Here is a 20,883-nt window from a genome sequence, read left to right as displayed (position 1 = left end):
GACCCCGCACGGGAACTGATGGTGACTCTCCACCACCCAGGAGGCCTCACGGGGCCTCTGGGCACCCAGTCTAGACGGATGGGTAGAGGAAAGCTGCAGTGGGCATGGCTCTCCCAGAACCACAACTCCCGGACCCATGCCCTTCACCTGCACCCCACATCCTAGAGGGCAAGCAGTCTGTCATCATCCAGAATCCTTCTCATCTATCCCAGCTGCGCAAAGGAATCTGAGACACATTGGACCCACTCACCCTCTCTCTTTAGAAATGAGAAAACTGAGGCTCAGAGAGGTTAAGTTGTTTGTCCAAGGTGGCACAGCAAGGGAGCAATACGAGAGGGAGGACTAGGCCCTCTCACATGCACACAGTGCTCTGCCACCCGCACCACACACAGACGCTCACCAGGTCACCTATTAAAAGAGAAAGCCTGGCCGGCATGGCTCAGTGGTTGAGCATCAGCCTATAGAACCAGGAGGTCACAGTTCGATTCTCGGTCAGGGCACGTTCCCGGGTTGTGGGCTAATCCCTAGTAGGGGGTGTGCAGGAGGCAGCCGATCAATGATTCTCTCTCATCATTGATGTTTCTCTCTCTCTCTCTCTTCTCTTCTCCTCTCTGAAATCAGTTAAAATATATTATAAATAAATAAATAAATACCTCTCGGGAGGAATTTTAGTATAACCCTCTTTTCCTTCCTGCTACCTTTTGGAAAGCTTTTTCAAAAACCCTTGATTTTTGTTCATCATATAAAATTATCTTACAGTTACTGCTTATTCAGGGTTTCTGTAGGATATATTACAGTTTGAGGTCTCTATGATTAACTTACCTCATTTCTCATTTAAGAAAATTTCTCTATTAGGAAGTTTTCAATTTTTAGTCCCATAAAAACATTTTTTAAAAGTTTTACTGTAATATTTATGACTCCTTTATAGATTCCTTTAGAGAACCATAAAAATTATTCCATTTCGCATTAGTATATGTTATACTGGCACCTAAAATTAAAAATGAATATTTATTACACATGAAGTTACCCATTTAATAGTACAATTTAAAAACAGTAACTTTTTGCTTTAACATCTGATTTGTGCCAGCGTGATTTCAAGTATGCCTATTACTTCTCAGAATTATTCTCCAAAAATGCTCATTGCTTCTCTCTATTACATGGCATTGCTTCAAGGGTACTGAAGAATAAAAAAGTACATTAAGAATAAAAATACTGAAATTTTCACTTATTATCATTTACATCTTTAAGCTCTTTTTTTTTCTTTTAGTTCTTCATTTCTGTACCAGTTTAAGTAAAAACTCACGAAGAAAACTTACCTATTGCCAACAACATACAACAAAAATGCCCAAACTTTGGAGAACATCAGATTAATCAGAAAACTTATTCTCTCTGAACACAGCGTTCCTATTTAAAAACCTGATTTTCAAATGAAAATGAAGATATCTAACCGCATGCAGCTTCATTTCCGATTCTGACCATTGCCGTGCCATCGCCGCAGGAACACCAACGGCAGCACAGCGGGCCACGCGCCCTGCTCCGAGCCCTCTCCCCGCAGCCCTGCGCTGGCTGGGCCGCACCTTCCCGGGGGCCGGTGGTGAGGGCAACGCCCGTCCCCAGCACCAGGTCCTGACCTTGATCCCCCGAGGACAGTGGAGGTCCCTGGCCACGCTCAAAACACTGGGGAAGCCGCACGGGACCCCAGGGAAGGCCAGGCTTGGGGATCAGGGCTTCCCACTTCTGCTGGACGCCAGCCAGGAAAGGTGCTGTCCCAGGGGCTGCTGGGAGCCACTCTCCCCCGGGAACCCCGAGGGGAGGCAGTGCCGAGACCGAGGCAGGAGGAGGGACCAAATGAGAGCCGAGCGAGCCAGTGATGAGGAACAAGCTAGCGACCCCGCACACACCCTTCCGTCCGCTTAGGGTTCAGTGAGACCAGGAGGCTCCCGAGGCTGACGCCCAACGCCTTCCCCAAGTCTCCCCGTGTCAGAGCCGCAATGCAGTGTGGGGAACCGGCCCCGAGTCTCAGCTCATCGTGGTGGTCTCCTCCCTCTTGCCAGGGACTCACAGAGGAAGCCCGTGCCAGCCTGTGGCCTGTGGCAGGTCCCCGGGGCCCTCCTGGTTCTGGGGTGGCCACACCTGAGTGAGTCTCACCTGACCGAGGGCAGGCCCGCCCCTCCCTGGTGGGACCAGGCTTCCTCTCCCTCCTCCACCTGCGGGCAGGAAGCAGGCTGTCCCTCGGGGGCCACATCATGTCCGAGAGGGGAGCGGCCTTGGCAGGAAGCTGATGGTGTCAGTGGCAGGACAGTGAGAACAGGGAGTGCCTGGGTCCTTGACCTTGACCCCTGATGGCGTCATGGGCCACCCTGCTCCCCTTCCTGTCCCTGAGTTCCCGTGCCATGCCCTAGCGTCCTTCATTCCGGGTGGAACTTGCTCACGGTAGGTTTTCTGTTACTAGAAGTGAGAGTGATTCAAAGCAACATATGCAGTGCCGTCCACCGGGAGTGAAAGTAATAAAGACGTCGGCACCCTCTGTGCACAGGGAACAACATTACACACGTGTTTCGGCATGTGTGTGTAACATGCCATGTGAACGGTGGTGAGCGCTCAGTGGGAAGGTGACACATTTTTGCTTTTGATTTCTGTGTGGTAAAATTCTCCCACAATAAACAAGTATCCCTTCGTCATCAGAATAACAATTCCCACAGTGAGCGTCAGGGCGCGCCACGCGATGAGGGCAGCCACGCTTCCTGCTCTCCCAGGGGTGCGCACGCGGCTTTATTAGCACATGGTTCCATGATACTAATTTATACTTTCACCGACTTCCCAGAAAATCATAACCCGAAAGCTGGGGAGATTTCCCTTTCTTTGACTTTATTAAAATAAATGTGTTCATGGTTTTCTGTAAAATTTTCTTAGTCTTCCCCATCTTAATTCTAATTTTCAAAATGAAGTCTTATCACTCTAACTTCTAACTCCGTGGGATGATAATAAAGAATATAGGAAAAAATAAATATAAGACTTAGTCCAACGTGGACAGAATGTAGCTCAGCTCAGGAGCGGGGGGCTGGATGTGACAGGAACCAGTCGCGGGACGTCCATTGCCTGTAGGCGCGGGCTCCACAGGGGCTGCTCTCAGCTTCCCCACAGCAGGGGCCTCCGAGTGCCCAGGGAAGGAAGACTGGATTCGAGGGGCGCTCTCCGGGCTCTTGGTTTCTCACCTGACCCTCCCAACGCTTTCCTGAAGCAGCGAGCAAAGTGAGATTCTCCATTTCAGACAAGATGGACCTCAGAGGAGGCGCTGGGACCTCCAGCCATGGGCACTGAGGGAAGAGATCCATGGAAGGGGGCTGTGCATGTGGCATAGGGGGTGGGGGGCACCCAGCTGGGAGATCCACGGTGAGCTCCCTGCCACACTGGAGGGGGCCAGGCCCTGGCTGGGAGATCCACGGTGAGCTCCCGTGCCCACACAGAACACCTGCTTTCAGAGATATGACACCGACATCAATCCCACAAGCACCAGGTTTACGGTGGATGGAAACAGCCAGTGTGCACTCAGACCAGGAAGGAAAAGTCAGGGTACGCGTTCACCTGGATGCCATGGAAACAGAACCAAGTAACTGTACTCACTGCTGACTCATCAACCACCTGAGTCCCAGGCCTGGCTCAGGGTGGAGGGACACACACCTGGGCCAGGGGCACACGGCCATGTCCCCTGGGGCCTAGATCTGGAGAATTTATAAACCACACGAAATAACAGGAAATGCTTGAATGACATTCCCTTAAGAGGGGTGGTGGGCCCCCAGGGAGGATTTGGGGGGCACCCCCAGGTCTCTGTGGTGAGCCTCGAGCCCCCCGTGCTGTCCTCTTCTGGAGGCCAAATGTCAAGTCCTCTCTGGAGTTTGGTGCATAGATTTCCACGCAGACAAACACCGCCAGGCCACTGAGCTGTCGGACGGAAGTCGTGAGTGGATGTAGCTGCCGCCGCTGCCTGAGACAAGGCCGCCGCTCGGAGCGGAGCAGAGGCCGGGACAGCGCGCACCCACCTCACACACGGACGCAAACCCGCCACAAGGCCTCGCTGCGGGAAACCCCGCCTCCTCTCAGCTCGGCCACGCGTCCTGCGTGGAACCAACCCTCTTCCTCCAGGAAAGCTCTGCCAGGAGGCGCGGAGAAGAAATGAACCCCTGCGGGCAGCTCGCTTTACCTCGTAAAGGATTCAGCTCACCGGGGGTTTGCCCGGAAGAAATATGTTTATGTAGAGCGAGGCTTCCTACATCCTCCAGCTGGTTTTAAAAGCGTCTGAGTCTATTTACACGTGTCCAGGGGCCCTTTGCGCGTTTAATGGGCTGTCCCAGCGCCAGGCAGGAGCGGATGGTCACCCGCCACAGAACGCAGCGAAACTGAGCCCCAGTCTGGGCGTACAAGTAGCACGCCAAGCTTTTTTCCTGCTTAAACTATATTTTTTTTTTTAAAGAAAAGGAAACAAGACTTTAAAAAATGCGTGGAGACATGTGTTTCGTTAGGTCTTTGTGTCCGGAAGAGTGGAACCACCCGGAGTGTAAAACCCGCTCAGGCTAGAAGCCGCTGCACGAAGGACAGGAAGGGACTGCAAGACGGACGGGCCGTGAAGGCCACGCACGGGTGGGGCGCGGGGGTCCCTCTGTCTCTGAGGTCCTTGAGAGCAGCCACGAGTCTGACGTAAGTTTCCTTGTGTATAATAAAACCAAAACACAATTCAGCCCACACTGAGCGCTGCCATGGCCAAGGACTATAGTTCCCCAATTTTTATTTGGGTTAGTCCTCACCCGAGGATATTTTTCCATTGATTTTTAGGGAGAGTGGAAGAGAGAGGGAAAGACAGAGGGAAACATCGATACAGAGAAACACATCCATTGGTTGCCTCCTGCATGTGCCCCGACCAGGGCCCAGGCCGGGGAGGAGCCTGCAACAGAGTTACGTGCCCTGGAGTGGAACTGAACCCGGGACCCTTCGGTCTGCAGGCCGACGTTCTATCCACTGAGCCACACTGGCCAGGGCTAGTTTCCCCAAATTGAATGAGTAGCAAGACCAGGGCAGCTGCCAAGCTGGCGGGTCCACGAGCCTGATGAGCAGCTCTGGGCCACCGGTCATTCATTCCCAAGGTGCGGTGGGCAGGAGGGGCTGGACTCGGCCCTCCCCAGGAGGGGGAGGGGCCAGGGAAGCCGCAGGCCGGTGAGGCTCTGGACCAGTCCCTCCTGTCGCTTCTCACTTCCTCCCTGTCTGCAGGATGGCACTGGGCAGGGCACCTGCCAGGCTCCCGGTGGCGCCATCTGCAGGGACCTCGCCCCCTCCCCCCACAGGACCCCGCGCAGGAGGAGCTGCCGGAGAGCAGGTCTGAGGGAGCACATACGGCAGGCGGACGGACTGCGGTGGGAAAGCCCTTCCCTCTCAGGTCTGCACAGCCAGTTCCTCTTCAAAGGAACGTGTTGACCACAAAGGGCTCTGCTCTCCGCCTCTTTGATCACCGGGGCACAGCTGTGCCCGCCGTGGCCGTCAGACTCAGTATCACAGCTGCTCTGCGGCAACGCCGGGCCTGCCTTCCAAACGGGCCTGGAAAACGCGGGCTCTCCACACTCCAGCAGAGCTCCCCGCTCGGGGACCAGCTCCCTCAACACTGAGGGTGACAATTCATCTCGAGGGAAACGCGGCCTCTGAACTGCCTTTCCTTCTGGAAACCACAGCTCCGGGCCTGGGTCCTCGAGGCCCAGCTCTTAGCCACGGGGTCAGCGTGTGACCCTCCTTCAGGCCATCAGCACAGTGGCCTCCAAAGACGGCCACAGCCTCACCCCAGAACCTAACCTAAACATGCTGCTCACGTGGCTGAGGGACTGGCAGATGTGACAGAGTCTAGCACCTCCAGATGGGGCGGATCTCGGATTTCTGGGCAGGTCCAAGTGATCGCATGGTTCTTATTTATTTTTATTTTTTTATTGACTTCAGAGGGGAAGGGAGAGGGAGAGATAGAAACATCAATAATGAGAGAGAATCATTGATCGGCTACACCCCACACAGGGGATCGAGCCCACACCCTGGGCCTGTGCCCTGACCGGGAATCAAGCCACGACCTCCTGGTTCACAGGTCGATGCTCAACCACTGAGCCACGCCTGCCAGGCGATCACAAGGTTCTTTTTAAAAATATATTTCATTGATTTTTTACAGAGAGGAAGGGAGAGGGACAGAGAGTCAGAAACATCGATGAGAGAGAAACACCGATCAGCTGCCGCCTGCACGCCCCCCTCTGGGGATGTGCCCGTAACCAAGGTACATGGCCTTGACCGGAATAGAACCTGGGACCTTGAGTCCGCAGGCCGACGCTCTATCCACTGAGCCAAATGGTTAGGGCACAGGTTCTTTAAAGCCAAAGGCGTCAGGAGCGTCAGAGCCAGCGAGAGGCTTGGGGAGGCTCCGCTGCCGGCTTTGCAGGTGAGGGAGGGGCCCCGAGCCAAGGAAAACAGGGGCCTCTAGAAGCCGGAGGCAGGAGCAGACTCTCCCAGGCCCCCGAGGAGCCCGCCTCGGACATCTTGGCTTCAGCTCAGCGAGACCCCCTTCAGATCCCGGCCGCTGAACTGGAGGGCAGTGCACAGTGTGGTCTGGAGTCGCCGAGTTTAGCAACAATAGGAAACGCCTCAAAAACGCTCGTTCTCCAGGCTCACGTGTCTTCGTCTCTGAAACGAGCCGTCCCTGCCCAGCTCGCGGAGTCGCTGTGTATTTAAGGAACTAAGTTTGACGCCCGGCATATGCTGAGCACAGGGCCTGGCGCTGGAACAGTCCACAGTGCCCCTCCGACGGGGACACCGACAGACTCACGTCCTGACAAGCTGGGGAGGGAGGAGACAGGGGCGAGGACGGCTGCTGGGCGGTGAGAGGCGGGCCCTGTCTCAACGGCTTTGACAATGTTTCTTTGCTGGAAGGGCTGTGCTATATAATTTTTGCATCAGACCGTGTTTTTCATTCATTCATTCCCTCATCTAGTAAACAAACACGAATTGAACCCTTGAGGAATTTCCTGACAGATGAGAGACTACCTATGTGTTTATCGGTTGCCATATTTGGGGGGGGGGTGCGTTCAGCGTCCATGGCAACGGCTAACTGTGCAGGCTCCAACCCTGCAGCCACACTGTGCTCTCTCAATGCAATTCCTCCACAGGAGCCGGGCGTCGGGGGACATGGTTGCGGGTGGGTCTGGGGCAGGAAATATACAACCTAGCGGTGAACGTCTTGCATCACATGGGAAGGGAACGACCAAAGACGAGGGCCTACGGGGGCGAACGGCAGGGCGCAGGGAGCTCCCACGACCCTTAGCAGACGAAGAGCTCAGCATTGCCACCAGCACCTGCAGAATGCTACGTAAGCAACAAGGAGGAACGCCCGGCCGGGACTTGCCACTCGGATGCATCCAGGGCATCATGCCGGGTCAAGACGGCCAATGTCGAAGGGCCGCTACCGTGCGGCTCCACTTCCATCACATTGTGAGAACGACAAAATGACAGCGACGGAGAACAGGCAGAGGCCGGGGGCGGGGGGGGGGTGGAGGGGGGCGGTGGGTGAGAGTGTACAGGACGGCAGGAGGGAGGACTCTGAGGTGAGCAACTCCACGTCTGGATGGCAGCGGTGGGTGCACGAACCCACACGCGCTAACGAGCAGCCCACACGCGCGGCACTGGCGCCAGCCTCCTGGTGGCGGGACCGCGCTGGTGTTGTGCACAACAGGACCATTGGGCGAGGGACATGGCACCTCTCTGAAGGAGCTCTGCAGATTCCTGTGAATGTCTAATTGTCACAGAAGAAAACGTTAGAGAAAGGGGGGAAGAGACTTAGGCCAGAAAAATGAAAAAGGAGGAACACTCCCCGCTCGTTCTCTGGGGCGGGAGCTGTTCTCTCTGGGAAGCCAGCGGGTTAGGGAGGCTCTGGCTGTTCCAGGAGAGACGAACATTGGGGGCTGAGGAGCGGAACGGGGTGAGCGACAGGCAATCGGGTTAGAGGGTTCAGGTGGGGGGCACCGGGTGCAGAGGCCCCCAGACAGGACAGGCGGGGGAGCTACCGGATGTCCAGGGAACGGAGGAGGTGGGAGCAGCCACGCCCCCTGGGACCAGCCAGGCCTGGCTCAGGAGTCCTCTGGGGGGTACAGGGGGTAGTGGGGGAGGCCTGCAGGGATGGCTCCCAGCCCCCTCTCCGCTTTGGTGGGGCTGGGTGACCAGACCTCGGGGCTGAGGCGGGGATGAAAGAGACGGGGGTACTGACAGACTCTGACACGCTACAATGGAAATAAATAAATTATGTGGAAGGAGCTATTAGAACTCAAAATGAACGGCCAGGGTCAGCCAGTTCGACTCAGAAAAAAAAGATTCAACAATTCAGCAGACTCTAAGGGTCATGGAAGAGGAATCCATGCTTTTAATTATAACCTTGGAGTGATATTGAAAGAGAATAAATGATATGCGCTATGCTCCAAAAGAAAAGTAGAGACATATTAGAAAAGTTTTCATTAAAGCCACCACAAAGGGAAAAAAGGTTACGGTGATAAAAGATTACTCTCGGCTATTAAACAAAGGCCTGTAATATGAAGTAGCTAATTACACAATAACCTCATAACTGAAAAGCAACGTGTCTCATTTTATCATCACGTCCGTCTCCCGGGGCCGCGGCGGGTCTGCTGCGCTCTGGGGCACCTCACGGACGTTGCTCAGCTTGCGACGGGGAGACCCCCCCACAAACCCACAGCAAGTGAAGACATGGCGGGTTGAAAAGCCTTTCCAGCTGCCTGTGGGGTGTGGGCTGCTGCCCCTCAGGACCACGGGGCTGCCCGGGGGCCGTGGGTCGCTGACACTGTCCTGCATCGCATATCACAGCCCAGGAAAAGGTCAGAACTCAAAGTTCGAGTAGGGCTCCTCCCCGATGGAATTACGTTCACACCATCAGGAAGGTGAAAAACATCGTAAGTCAAACCATCACATGGCAGGGACCATCTATCATCTATATATATAAAAGCCTAAGTGACTGTTCGGCCGTTTGACCGGTAGATATGACATGCACTGACCACTAGGGTGCAGACGTTCCGACCAGCAGGTTAGCTTGCTGCTGGGGTCTGGCTGATCGGGACTGGGTGAGACGGGGCAGACAGCCCCTGGAGCCCTCCTGCGGTCCCTCCCCGGTCCCGATTGTGCACCGGTGGGGTCCCTCGGCCAGGCCTGTGCCCTCTCGTAATTCAGGACCACTTGAGGGTTGTTTTCAAGCCAAGCCGAGGGACCCCACCGGTGCACGCATCTGTGCACTGGGCCTCAGCAGTAAAATAAAAGGCATTTGCTAAAAACTACATTTCATTGTGCAAATATCTGAGTTTGGAATATTTCATTAGGGTAAGAGGAACAGATGGGTCGATAAGAAAGCTTAAGGGAGTTAGCTCAGCCCGGCCAGCATGGCTCAGGGGTTGAGCATCGACCCATGAACCAGGAGGTCACGGTTCGATTCCTGGTCAGGGCACCTGCCCTGGTTGTGGGCTCGATCCCCAGTGTGGGGCCTGCAGGAAGCAGCTGATCGATGTTTCTCTCTCCTCATTGATGTTTCTGTCTCTCTTTCCCTCTCCCTTCCTCTCTGACATCAATAAAAATATATTTACAAAATTCTAAAGGGAGTTAGCTCATCCAGAGCCAAGAATTGTGGGGGCAGGTCTGCTGACCCGAGAGCACACTACGCCGGCCTGCTGGTCCACCTGGCTCCCAGCGGGCCCTGCCGGTCGGGAGGGATCTCAGAGGGTGCAGGGGACTTGCTGCTTCGATGCGGGGCGCGGCGTGTGTGCGGGAGAGGTACCGATGGGACCTCGGCGCCCTGCGGCTCTGAGTCACCTGGTGCGTGAGCTCAGCGTCGGCAGCGCTGTGCGTGAAGAGAGAAAAGATGCCGGCTCGTGAGTGAAGAGCCCATCAACGCAGCCAGGAGCGTCCACCTGAGATACAGGGATGAAGGTGCAGCCACGGCATCGTCAGACACCAAGTTGGCTCAGAGTGAACAGAAGGAGAGACTTTGTAAAAAAATAAGAAAACAGAATTGCTACGTTCCCATTAAGATTAGACTCGCAGGCTAGAAGCTGCCTAACACGGTTCCCGAGAAGAGAGCGCAGGACGCGCGCACACCGAGGCCTGCTCACCTACAGGTCTGGGACCCCGGGGTGCTGGCCCCTGGCCCCGCCATCTCTAACCAAGAACACCCGCATTGACTGCAGACTCGTGAAGGCCCGAAACGGTTACATAGTTTTGGGAGAGAGATTTCTTCCACCTCATAGAGACAAGAAACCAAGACTTCCCCAGAAAGAAAGAAAAGTACAGAGACTCATGACCCGGGCACCACGCTACAGGGACTGAGCACATTCGAAAGCGGATCCCAACGCAGATCGTCCCAGCGCCGCCCTTTTGAAGAACATGCGCTCGGGCGAGGGGTGTGAAAGGTTTCGGCCCCATCGGCAAGCTCAGAACAAAGGTCTAAGGAGTTCCGGTGCCTTCTGCAGAGAGGCTGGGGGGGAGGCGGGGTCTCGCAGGAGTGACTGGGGAAGTGGGAGGAGAGACTTCTTGGGCCATGGAGATGGCATTTCCTTCGAGATTTAGTTGCAACATTTAACAAAATGCTGAAGAGCATTCCAATTACACTTCCTGAGAATGGAAACATTTTTCAAGTTTGTAAGAAGAATAAAAAAGTAATAATCCCCCCAAAATTGTTTTTAAACAAGCGAATAAAAGTGAAGGACTCATCCTAATAGTTATCAAGTGGGGCTAAATCCATTCCATTATAAATAATTACTGAATAATAGATAATGGAGGGAGAAAAGATTAGTTTTCTTACAGAAGAATTCAAATTAATAAACGCAGAAGCCATGAGCGAAACAGAAAGATCACCCTCAGAAATCCACAGGAGTCGTGGCCACAGGCACGGTCACCGGTGCAGGAGAAAACCAGCCTGTGCATGACCTCAAAGTGCCACTCCACACGGTTCCAGGTGCTTGTGGGGCTGTAACTCACCCTCCCCTGCGTGAGGACGGGGCTAAGGGACTGAGCGGAAGGCCAGGCCAGGGAAGAGGAGGGCAGAGCTTTCTGTGACCAGGGCCCCTGTATGCGAGGGAAGCTCAACTCTCCTGAGTGAAGTATAAATGCCAACTCTTCGATGGGTTCTTCCCCCAAATCTGTAACCTCAGCCTCCTCATGAGAAAACCTTCGACAAGACACTGCGGGCGCTTTACAGAACCACTGGCCGGTGCCCGTCAGGAGCGTAAGGCCACGGAGGCCACGGACAGACCGGGAAACGCCGCTGGTGGAGACGCAGCAGACGTGACAACTGAAGGCCATGTGGGGCCTTGGGCCGGATTCTGGGGCAGAAAAAAGGCGTTTGGACAAGAAACTCGGGTTTAGTTAATAGACCACAGCAATGCTGACTTCCTACATCCGATGGACGGGCTAGTCATGTGAACGTTACCGTTAGTGGGGACCGGGCGAAGGGAGACCAGCTCTTTCATAGCTAAGTCATTCCAAACAAAACGTGCCTTCGAATGAAACTGAACAAAAACAATGAAACGTTGACATTTATACAGGACAGGGAGCCCCAGGACAGGCCCTGGCATATATCAATGATTAATATGAAGTAAAGGAAGAGCCACACGCCAACAGGGCAGGAATAGAGAGTCCCACCAGACACCCTGGCCGACCCCTCAGAAAACCACATGGAGGGCCTTCCCACAGCCACGCCCAAGTCCAATGAGACCTTCCAGTGGGAAAGGAAGGACCTGATAAATGATGGCAGACACATCCTGGGACAGGACACAAGCGTGTGAGAGAATGAACTGGAGCTTCCAAGGGGAGTTCAGCGAGTTTTTGTAGGTTTTGTTGAGTATGAGAAACAAGCTATAGAAAGGCATGTAAAATGTGACCCAATTAAAAAACAATGGCAATAAAAACCACCTGTGTGTGGTGTGTGCGTCTCTGCATCTGTGTGTGTGTGTGCACATGTCTACATGGGACCACATGACTGTACAAATACGTAAGAAAAGAAACACCTCGGGCTGTTAACAGGGGCTGGGCGAGGAGAGAGAAAAGGGAAGAGCATGGAAGAAAGCAAAAAGAAAAAAAAGATAAAATTTTTAAAAAGATGTATATGACCACATGTACGCATATGTACAATTATGTGTGTGAAGATATGATTGACGAAATTCAATTGTCAGAAGTAAACATAAAACAAAAATAAAATGTGGGCGAGTACATACCTACGTGCCGACGGAAATGAACTTCTCAGATACAACACCTCGGAGTAAGTAACCGAGGCAGAGATGAATACACTTGACTACACAGCATTTATAATGTTAGTTTACGCAGAAAACGGGGAGGCCCACTGGCAGAGCCGGATAAAGCAAACACAAGCTCATTAAAGATTAAAGACGAGTCATGCACACGGCGAAGTCTCAGCGTCCTCACAGCCAAAGGGAAGCAAACAGAAGCCGCGTGCGCACGGCTCCCGGCAGTCGGGACACTGGGGCCGGTCCCGGGGGACAGGAAGTGGGGCGCTGGGTTGGTGTCGGGGTGGGGGAGAGGATCGGGCGGAACCCGCACCTGCTGGTTCCCTTTCAGGGGCTCTATTTCCTGCGAAGGAACCAGCACGCAGGCAGGAGCGTGGCTCCAGGCCGAGCTGATACCCACCTCTGCGTTCCATGACCGTCCGGGTCCAGGAACCTTTGCCACGGCCGGAGCCTCCTCCTCGGAGCTGGCCGTCGGCGGGCGTGGGTCAACTTCCAGCTCCCTCACTGCCCGAGAGGCCTCCCGTCCTCCCCGTGTCACCTCTCCAGCTCCAGCCCCTTCACTCGCAGCCATTTGCTATCTGCTGACTCGTCCTTCCTTCCTCTCCAGCCACCAAAAGAGCCAGAGCTGTTCCCCCAGCAGAACCGGGAGGCGGAGGCAGAGAAAGGGCACAGCACTGCGGAATCCATCCCCCGCTGCAGAGCTCCCAGGCCAGCCCAGGCCTTCAGAGCCCAGGCCGTGGGCTCTGTTTCTCGCACCTCGTGACGTCCGCGTGTGCCTCTGTCCCGAACCGCTGCCTGCCCAGAACACCTGTGAGCTGCAGGGCGCGGCACTGTCCTCCTGCACCCGCGTCCCATCAGTCAGCTCACCATGTTACTGCTGGACGCGAGGGAGAGCTCCCAGGGCCCGTCCCTCCTGTCCTCACCCCCTGCGAAGGGGGGGGGGCACCCACTCCCGCCCAGAGGGTGCCCCGGAAGGGCACAGGGAGGGGAGCTCTGCTCTCCGCCCTACCCCTGGGCCCAGCAGCACCACGGGTGGGTGAGTGTAGTTAGCCCTCCCGAGGGAGAGAGGAAGAGGCATGGCTGCCGAGACGGCCCGACAGCCAGACGCGGAGGCAGGAAGGAACGCGGCTCCTTCCCGACACCAGCCCTCCTCCCGGCTCCGTGTCTGGGGGAGTTCTGGGCGCTTCATGTGTGAGCCTGGGCCCTCGAACGCCCGGGGTCACACACTCACAGGATGATCTGCAGCCCTGATGGGCCTCAGCGGCCGAGGAGGCGGGTGGAGGGGAGGGGCCCCCGGGCCCCCGGCTTCAATCCACAGGCACCACACCTGACACCCCTGCACGGAAAACACACTCTCAGCCCACGCAGAGCCACCGCCTGCTGCGAACCCAGGGGTGCGGGCCCACTAACAGCGCCACTGGTGTCCGTGCTTGGGGTGTGCACGGAGCCTGCAGGCCACCAGCGGTGCCACTGCCCGGGGACACGGCCTGAGCTGGCGGGGCTCATCCCCTTCCGGGCAGAGTTCACACTCCCAGCACCGGCAATGCCGATTGCCTCCGCCATGGTTATAACCAGCCCCTCCATCTTGACCTAAAAACACGTGTGGGGCCCCAACCTCCCGCAGGGCAAGGGGACCGCAGGCCGCTGTGTCCAGGCCCGTCACCTGGAGGAGGGAGGCGTCCAGCCCTGCCCCAGCGCGTGGGGCGTGCCAACACCAGGCCCGGGCTGCGTGGGACCACCCTGCCTCCTTATTTTCTTTCTTTGTCTGTAAAAACAATTCCCAGTCCATCTGAGGGCAATTGGTAAATTAAAATTTCTTTTCGTGAAAAATCGTCTTAAAATGAAAAAGAAGCTAAAATGGGATGTTCATGATGAAATGCAGACCGTGCCGGACGTCAGGGACGCGGGGCGGGCAGTGCCGTCCCCCACGGGCGGCGGGTGTGCCCCCAGCTGCCAGCTCCGTGGTTTTAAACGTTGCGCGCATCTGAAATAACTGTAACACGTTTCTTTAAAGGAGGCGATGCTGTAAAATGTAACCTGAACTCAGGCACCTATTGGAGGGCTTTATAAAGACAGCCTGTGCGTGAAAAAGAAGGTAAGTCTGACTTGTGCAAAGTCTAGGGACCCCAGGCCCACACCCAGGGGTGGGGGCCCCATCGGGGTAAGAGGGCTCCGCCGCGGAGGCATTTCGAGCTCCCCAGCGAGACGTGCCTGTGGGACACAGGGCGGGGCGGCCCAGCCTGGCAGACCAGCCGGCTTTCCACGGCTACTGGCTGTGCGGGACCTGCCTCCTCCCCCCCGCCGGCTCGCCAATCCCTTTCGAGACCAGAGTGACCGCCCCGCACGGCATCAAAGAGTCGGCATTTATACTTCAATGCTCACTTCCAGCGGCTCAGTGAGGGCGGAGGAGTGAAGGTTAAGAAAAATGCAGTGTACAGCTCCTCCACGCCAGAGAGAAAGCAGGACTGCTGGGCTGCTGACAACAGCTATAGAATCGCCGGGACAACGATGCAAAAGCTGCAAAGGGCAGAGGCTCAAGGGCCTACTTAGCAGGGCGCAGGCAGGAAGACGCCCGGGCTGCCCGAGCACAGGGAGGCCTTTCATGAGCTAAAGCGACCACCATTGTGGGCAGAATGCTCAGCGCCGGCCGCGCCAATCGCCCGGCAGGCCTTTCTGCGTGGAGCACGAAGACCTTCAAACAGCGAGTCTGTCCAGTGGAAAATGCATCTTCTGTGTAGCCGACTCCGCTATGGATAACGGCCCTGTCTTTTCAGGGGGACACAAGAAGACAAGATTTAAAGCTAAGAAATGAGTCATCCACAGGATCTTAAACAGTGGAGGGCTGCCCTCAGATTTAGAAATGTGTTATCTGTCTTTAATAGACACAGACCAACATCCTGAACTTATTTGTGAATCTCCGTCACGTTTAAGGGACGTTTGGGCAGGTATTTCTCATACCAGAGCGTCGCTCTTCACGGCACTATCTCACCACTGCCCATTTGTCGGGTCTGGAATCCTATGACCTCGTCCACGGTCTCCCACACGACGCCACACATCACTGAGAACCAACTCTTTTTCCTTCCCATGTAAGGCCTGAGTTAGTACAAAGTTAACATCTCATTGTTTCAAAGCTCCAACTGAGTGCATTCATTGAGCTTTCTACGTTGACGGCAAGGATAGAATGTGTGATGGACGAGGTGACAGTGAATCTAAGAGGAGCAGCAGTGGCCCCGATGGTCAGGAAACAGCTCAGAGAGAGATGTATGGAGAACCAAGCAGGTGGATGGGTGGGTGGATGGGTGGATGGATGGATGGATGGATTGATGGTGGATGGGTGAGTGAATGGGTGGGTGGGTGAGTGGATGGGTGGGTGGGTGAGTGGATGGATGGATGGGTGGATGGATGGATTGATGGTGGATGGGTGGATGGGTGGATGGATGGATGGGTGGATGGATGGATTGATAGTGGATGGGTGAGTGAATGGGTGGGTGGGTGAGTGGATGGGTGGGTGGGTGAGTGGATGGATGGAGGGGTGGATGGATGGATTGATGGTGGATGGGTGAGTGAATGGGTGGGTGGGTGAGTGGACGGATGGATGAATGGATGGATGAATGGAGGGGTGGATAGATGGATTGATGGTGGATGGATGGCTGATGGATCGATGAGTAAATGATAAATGCATGGACACATGGATGGATGGATAGATAAATGGATGAGAGAGAGAGAAGAAGGAGATGAATTCAAGTTCCTGCTGAGGGACATTCAGCGAGGCCGTGGGAAAGGAAGTGAGAACATAAAAACCTGGTCTGTACAGGTCATTGGAGTGAATGGGTGGGTGGATGAGGCTGGCCTGCTGGCAGGGGGCAGCAAGTTAGAGATCTATCCCGCACACTCACACCTTCAAGGGCACACATCCTAGTGAGGAAACTAGAGCTGAGTTCTTCCGAGTTCACTAGAGAGAACGGGGAGAAAGGGAAGAGGACAGCAAGAGGGGAGGCGGGTGGCTCGGCGGGGAGTGCTGGGCTCTGTGCTGAGGGTGCAGGGCGCCCCAGGCCCCTCACTGGCAGCTGCAGGCGGGTCTGGCCGGGAGGGCCTGGACGAGGGGGTCCTGGATGGCCTGGAGCCACGCAGGCCAAGGGGCTTCCTTTGGGGCCCATGCAGGTGTCAAGGCCATGCCAGACACCCTTGTCCACGTGTGTCCAAAGGACCCAGAACTGCCGTGTCCCGGGCGCACCATGAAGTTGTCCCTTGATTAGGTAATTTCCACACGGACTGCCCTTCTAGCAGCAGGACAGGGACGGGGAGAGTTCCTGCAGCCGAGAGGGCGGGCGCTTGGTGTAGCCCCCCTTTCCCTTCTCCCCCTCACTGGGGAGCTGCCGGCCTCGGCCCGCACAGCCTCCGCCTGGGTCCTGAGGCAACGCAGACCAGGGGGCTCCCATCAGCGGGGAGGAGGGGCTGGACTCCCGTGCGCTCCGGGCTCCTGACCCACGGCCTGCAGGAGCCGGCGTGTTGGCGGTGCCGGTGGAGGGACACAGGCCGCGGCGGCGCCGGGCCGGCTGCTTGCGGGGCTGCTCTTCCTTTTCTGATCTGAACAGCTTTCTCAAAGGAAGAGCCTGGAAGGTGCACGGAACAGGGACGCTGACCCCGTCCCCACCCCAGGCCCACACACACGCTTCTGCATCAGAGGGAGACCAGACGCAGCACTGACTGTGAGAAGCTCGCCGCTGTCAACGGCCGATGGGCATGGCGTGAGCTCATCGCTGGGACAGGGATGGAACTGTCACCCAGAAGCCATCGGCGGGACCCTCTGCACCCCACCGCACCCACTGGAGTCTCTGAGGGCAGGGACTAACCCCTCTCCGTCTGCGCGTCGCACATGTGATGGTCACTCGGCCAGGATCTCCGATCCCGAACCCAAGGCCTCGTGTAGAGGGTGTGCCACTCAGAGCTCTGCTTCCGCCGTGACCACAGGGCAACGGCCCCCACTGACCGTGCGGGGAGGCGGCCACGGAGGGGGCTGCTGTCCAGCACGGAAGGCGGGAGGGCCAGGGAGGAGCCGGCAGACAGACAGAACCCAAAAGGAAGAAAAACCAAGCGGAACCAGGAGCCTGAAAGAGAACCAGTGCCCGCTCCGCTCGTGGCAATGCCAGCTCGCCTGCTTGGAAGAGAACACGGAGCGTCACACACGCGACCACAGCGGACGCCTGCGACAGGGCCCAGGAGAGTTGGCAGCTCTCCACTCGTGTCTGTCGCAGCGAGGGGCTGAGAGGCCCGCGGTCGCAGCGCGGTCTGCGTCTCGGTGCTGTGGGAACCTCTCAGAGGGGCCTCCCCTCTCCTCGCCGAGCTGGGAAGGTGGCGACCTCACGGGCCAGCCAGTGCCTTTTCCAAGCGAAAGGGCTGTGATCACAGTCAGTCTCTTCCCACCAGCAGGCGCTCGCTCTGCGGCATGGACGCCGAGTCTGCTAATACCGTCGCTGCTTAATGTGCCATGCTGCTCTACAGTTCTTCTCTGTTTTCACATTTTCTAAGTAGACTGGTCTCAGCGTCTCAATTATGTAGTCCCCCTCCTCCCCCCATTTTCACTCAGTTAGACCATTTTATTTTAAGGGGCATTAAAGGTAAAGAGATGCAATATGAAGACCATAAACCAGGGGTCCTCAAACTACGGCCCGCGGGCCACGTGCGGCCCGCCGAAAACATTCATCCGGCCCGCCGGGTGTTTTTGCCCCCGCTGCCTGTCCTGCTTAGCAGCCGACTCGTCCCGGGCCTGCAGTGCGCATGTGTGGAATGTCTGAGGGACAGTGAACTGGCCCCTGTTTAAAAAGTTTGAGGACCTCTGCCATAAACATCCAAATAAGAAAACTGGTCTTCGTTCCCCGGCCAATGCTGGCTTCCTTGTGAACAAGTATGTGGGACACGCGTTTCTTCCACACGAGAGCACGCACCCACGGACTGGAACACGCATCACGAACCGGAACCACGCACCCACGGACTGGAACTGTGTCTCCCGTGGTCTTTAGCCCCACGTGTGACTTGGAGCCGATCTGCCTGGCTGACAGCCCCCGTGGGAGGAAGGGCTTCTAAGTTTGAAGAGACACCTCGGCCAACATCAACCCTATGCTCCCTCTTCACAAGTACTTCTTCTTTTTAAAAAAATATATTTTATTGATTTTTTACAGAGAGGAAGGGAGAGGGATAGAGAGTTAGAAACATCGATGAGAGCGAAGCATCGATCAGCTGCCTCCTGCACATCCCTCACTGGGGGTGTGCCCGCAACCAAGGTACATGCCCTTGACCGGAATCAAACCTGGGACCCTTCAGTCCCCAGGCCGAGTGCCTGGCTCTATCCACTGAGCCAAACCAGCCAGACAACAAGTTCTTGAACCAGATGGCACATCTTGTCTTAAAGACAGTGTGTTTATTATTTATGCTTAGTATCCATTTGAAATAACGTAATTAGAACAGAAACGCTGCAGAATTCTTAGCCACATGATAGAAAAGGAACACCCGTCACTGAGTACTGTCCTGGTTAATTTCCCTTCCCTCTAAGGCACTCGGTTAAAGTGTCACACAATCAAAGCTGCTGCCACACGGAACCCCAATCCCATTCAGGGCCAAGGATGTTAAACCCACAAACCCAACAGCCTTTAGTCTGACACCACCGAGGCGCCCCAGGGTGCTGTCGGGCAGCCTCCACGGACCAGCGGGCTCCTGGGCAGGCGCCTCCTGTGTGGTCACCGACGCGTGTCATGGCGATGGGCCCACGGGCCCTTCGGCCTCAGTCGGTGCATTAAATTGTTAGGACTCAGTGTGTCGGTGGCGCGTCAGTGAGAAGCCAGCCACGCCGCCACGGCTGCTCTGTTGAGATGAAACACATTCTTGGCTGTTTATGGATCATGGAGATTCGTGTTTGATCTAAAGAGACTTCACCTACTGGAAACATATGTGCTCCGCCTGACTACACTGCAGGACACACACGCTCACGGTGCCAGGGCACAGAGCAGACGCAGGCACGCCGTCGGCGCAGACGCGTGGAGCAGCCGTAGATGAAGGAGACAGTCCACCTGGATTGTCACCGTGAAAAGATACAGGTCCGGGGCCCACCCAGCCATGGGAGAGCCCGGCCGGGAATGGAGTTCGTCCAGGAGGCTTGGTTTGAGGCCCCAGACCCTTGTCAAATGCGGTATTTAAACCCTAAGCCACGGGCGTGTCCTACAACACAGGGCTTCTCCTGCTGACCGGCTTTCTGGAGGAGGTGCTATTGAAATACAGACCCATGTTGGTCCACGCATGCTGGCCTCAGGTGACCCTCCATTCCTAACGGGGAACCACACTGTCATCCTGCCCACCAAGGTGGCGGTCACGGCGGCATGGAGAACACCAGGCACCAGCTTACGGCGTGGCTCAGTGGCTGAGCGTCAAACCTGAGAACCAGGAGGTCAGGGTTCCATTCCCGGTCAGGGCACGTGCCTGGGTTGTGTGGGGCGTGCAGGAGGCAGCCAATTCATGATTCTCTCTCCTTGTTGATGTTTCTCTCTCTCTCCCTCCCCTTTCCTCTCTGAAATCAATAAAAATACATCAAAAAATAGCAAGGCACTATCTAATGCCTTGGACCACAGGTTAAACAGCCTTTTCCTGAGAGGAAGATGAGAGAATGATCAAGAAAGAGTTCAAGCTACTTATGTAAATGGCGTCATGAGAGGAAAGGCCAGCTCCCCCACAACAACGTGCCCCCCCCCCCCCACACGCCCTCTCGCTCCTGGGCATGAGGTGGTGCGGTTGTGGCTCAGAATCAGGGAGGGAGGGGAGCGCATCTCCTTCCACGACCGCCACACTGTTAGCAGCACGGCTCGAGCAACCTCCTCAAGGTCCCTGTGCTCTGGGTAATCGCTGCAAATGATAAACGCGCGTCTTGTAAGATGGCACGAGAAGCTGCGAGCTGGTCCGTCCAAACTCGGGACGCCCACTCCGGCCTCAGGCCAAAGGTCCCAGCGGGAGCCATGGCGGTCCCGGGAGGCAGAGCGGCCTGGGCTGCAGGTCCGTGGTGGCGGCGTGAGCACAGGACGCGCCTCGCTTCCTCCCGCTGCGCCATCGCTTGCTAATTCCCACGGGAGGCCGGCCCTCGCCCGTGAAATGACAGCCACGCCACCTGCCCTGGCAGCTCACAGGTGCGGACCAGGTGGACCGTCTGAGTCACACCGACGGCCATGGAGCTGGAGGCAAACATTTGCTATTTGGGAAAAGGCTTAGCCTACCTATGAGGCAGCATACGGATCAGGGCAAATGAGCGAGAGCCGCCGGGACATAAAGGGAGGACGAGAGCCACCGGGAGATTAAACCCGCGCTTCGCCCTGGCCTGCAGGTAAAGCTTTATTGTGCGGCCCAGGCGTCTTTGGCGTCATACGGAGTGGGCGGCCCTGTAGGGATTCCTCATCTCACCCAGGGTAGGTGCCCGGGACGGGGAGCACACCCAGGGACGGCGAGCTATGAAGCAGACTTTAGAGGGAAATGTCCTGGTCATCGGCCACCAGGAAGCAGGTGTCCGGCGGGGGAGGCGGGATGGGAAGGAGCAGGC

The 20,883-nt window shown here is 56.1% G+C and overlaps 1 protein-coding gene across 1 annotated transcript in view; it reads right to left on the bottom strand.

Moving 5' to 3' along the window:
- SDK1 (sidekick cell adhesion molecule 1) overlaps positions 1-20,883 on the bottom strand; it is a 279,805-nt gene that overhangs the window by 171,030 nt on the left and 87,892 nt on the right.

Source organism: Myotis yumanensis, unplaced genomic scaffold, assembly GCF_028538775.1.
Source record: "Myotis yumanensis isolate MYYU_CA2020_CCGP unplaced genomic scaffold, mMyoYum1.0.hap1 SCAF_5, whole genome shotgun sequence".
In the NCBI taxonomy this organism is placed as follows: domain Eukaryota; kingdom Metazoa; phylum Chordata; class Mammalia; order Chiroptera; family Vespertilionidae; genus Myotis; species Myotis yumanensis.
Note: the sequence above shows the minus strand (reverse complement) of the source record. Positions and strands in the feature narration are given on the sequence as shown.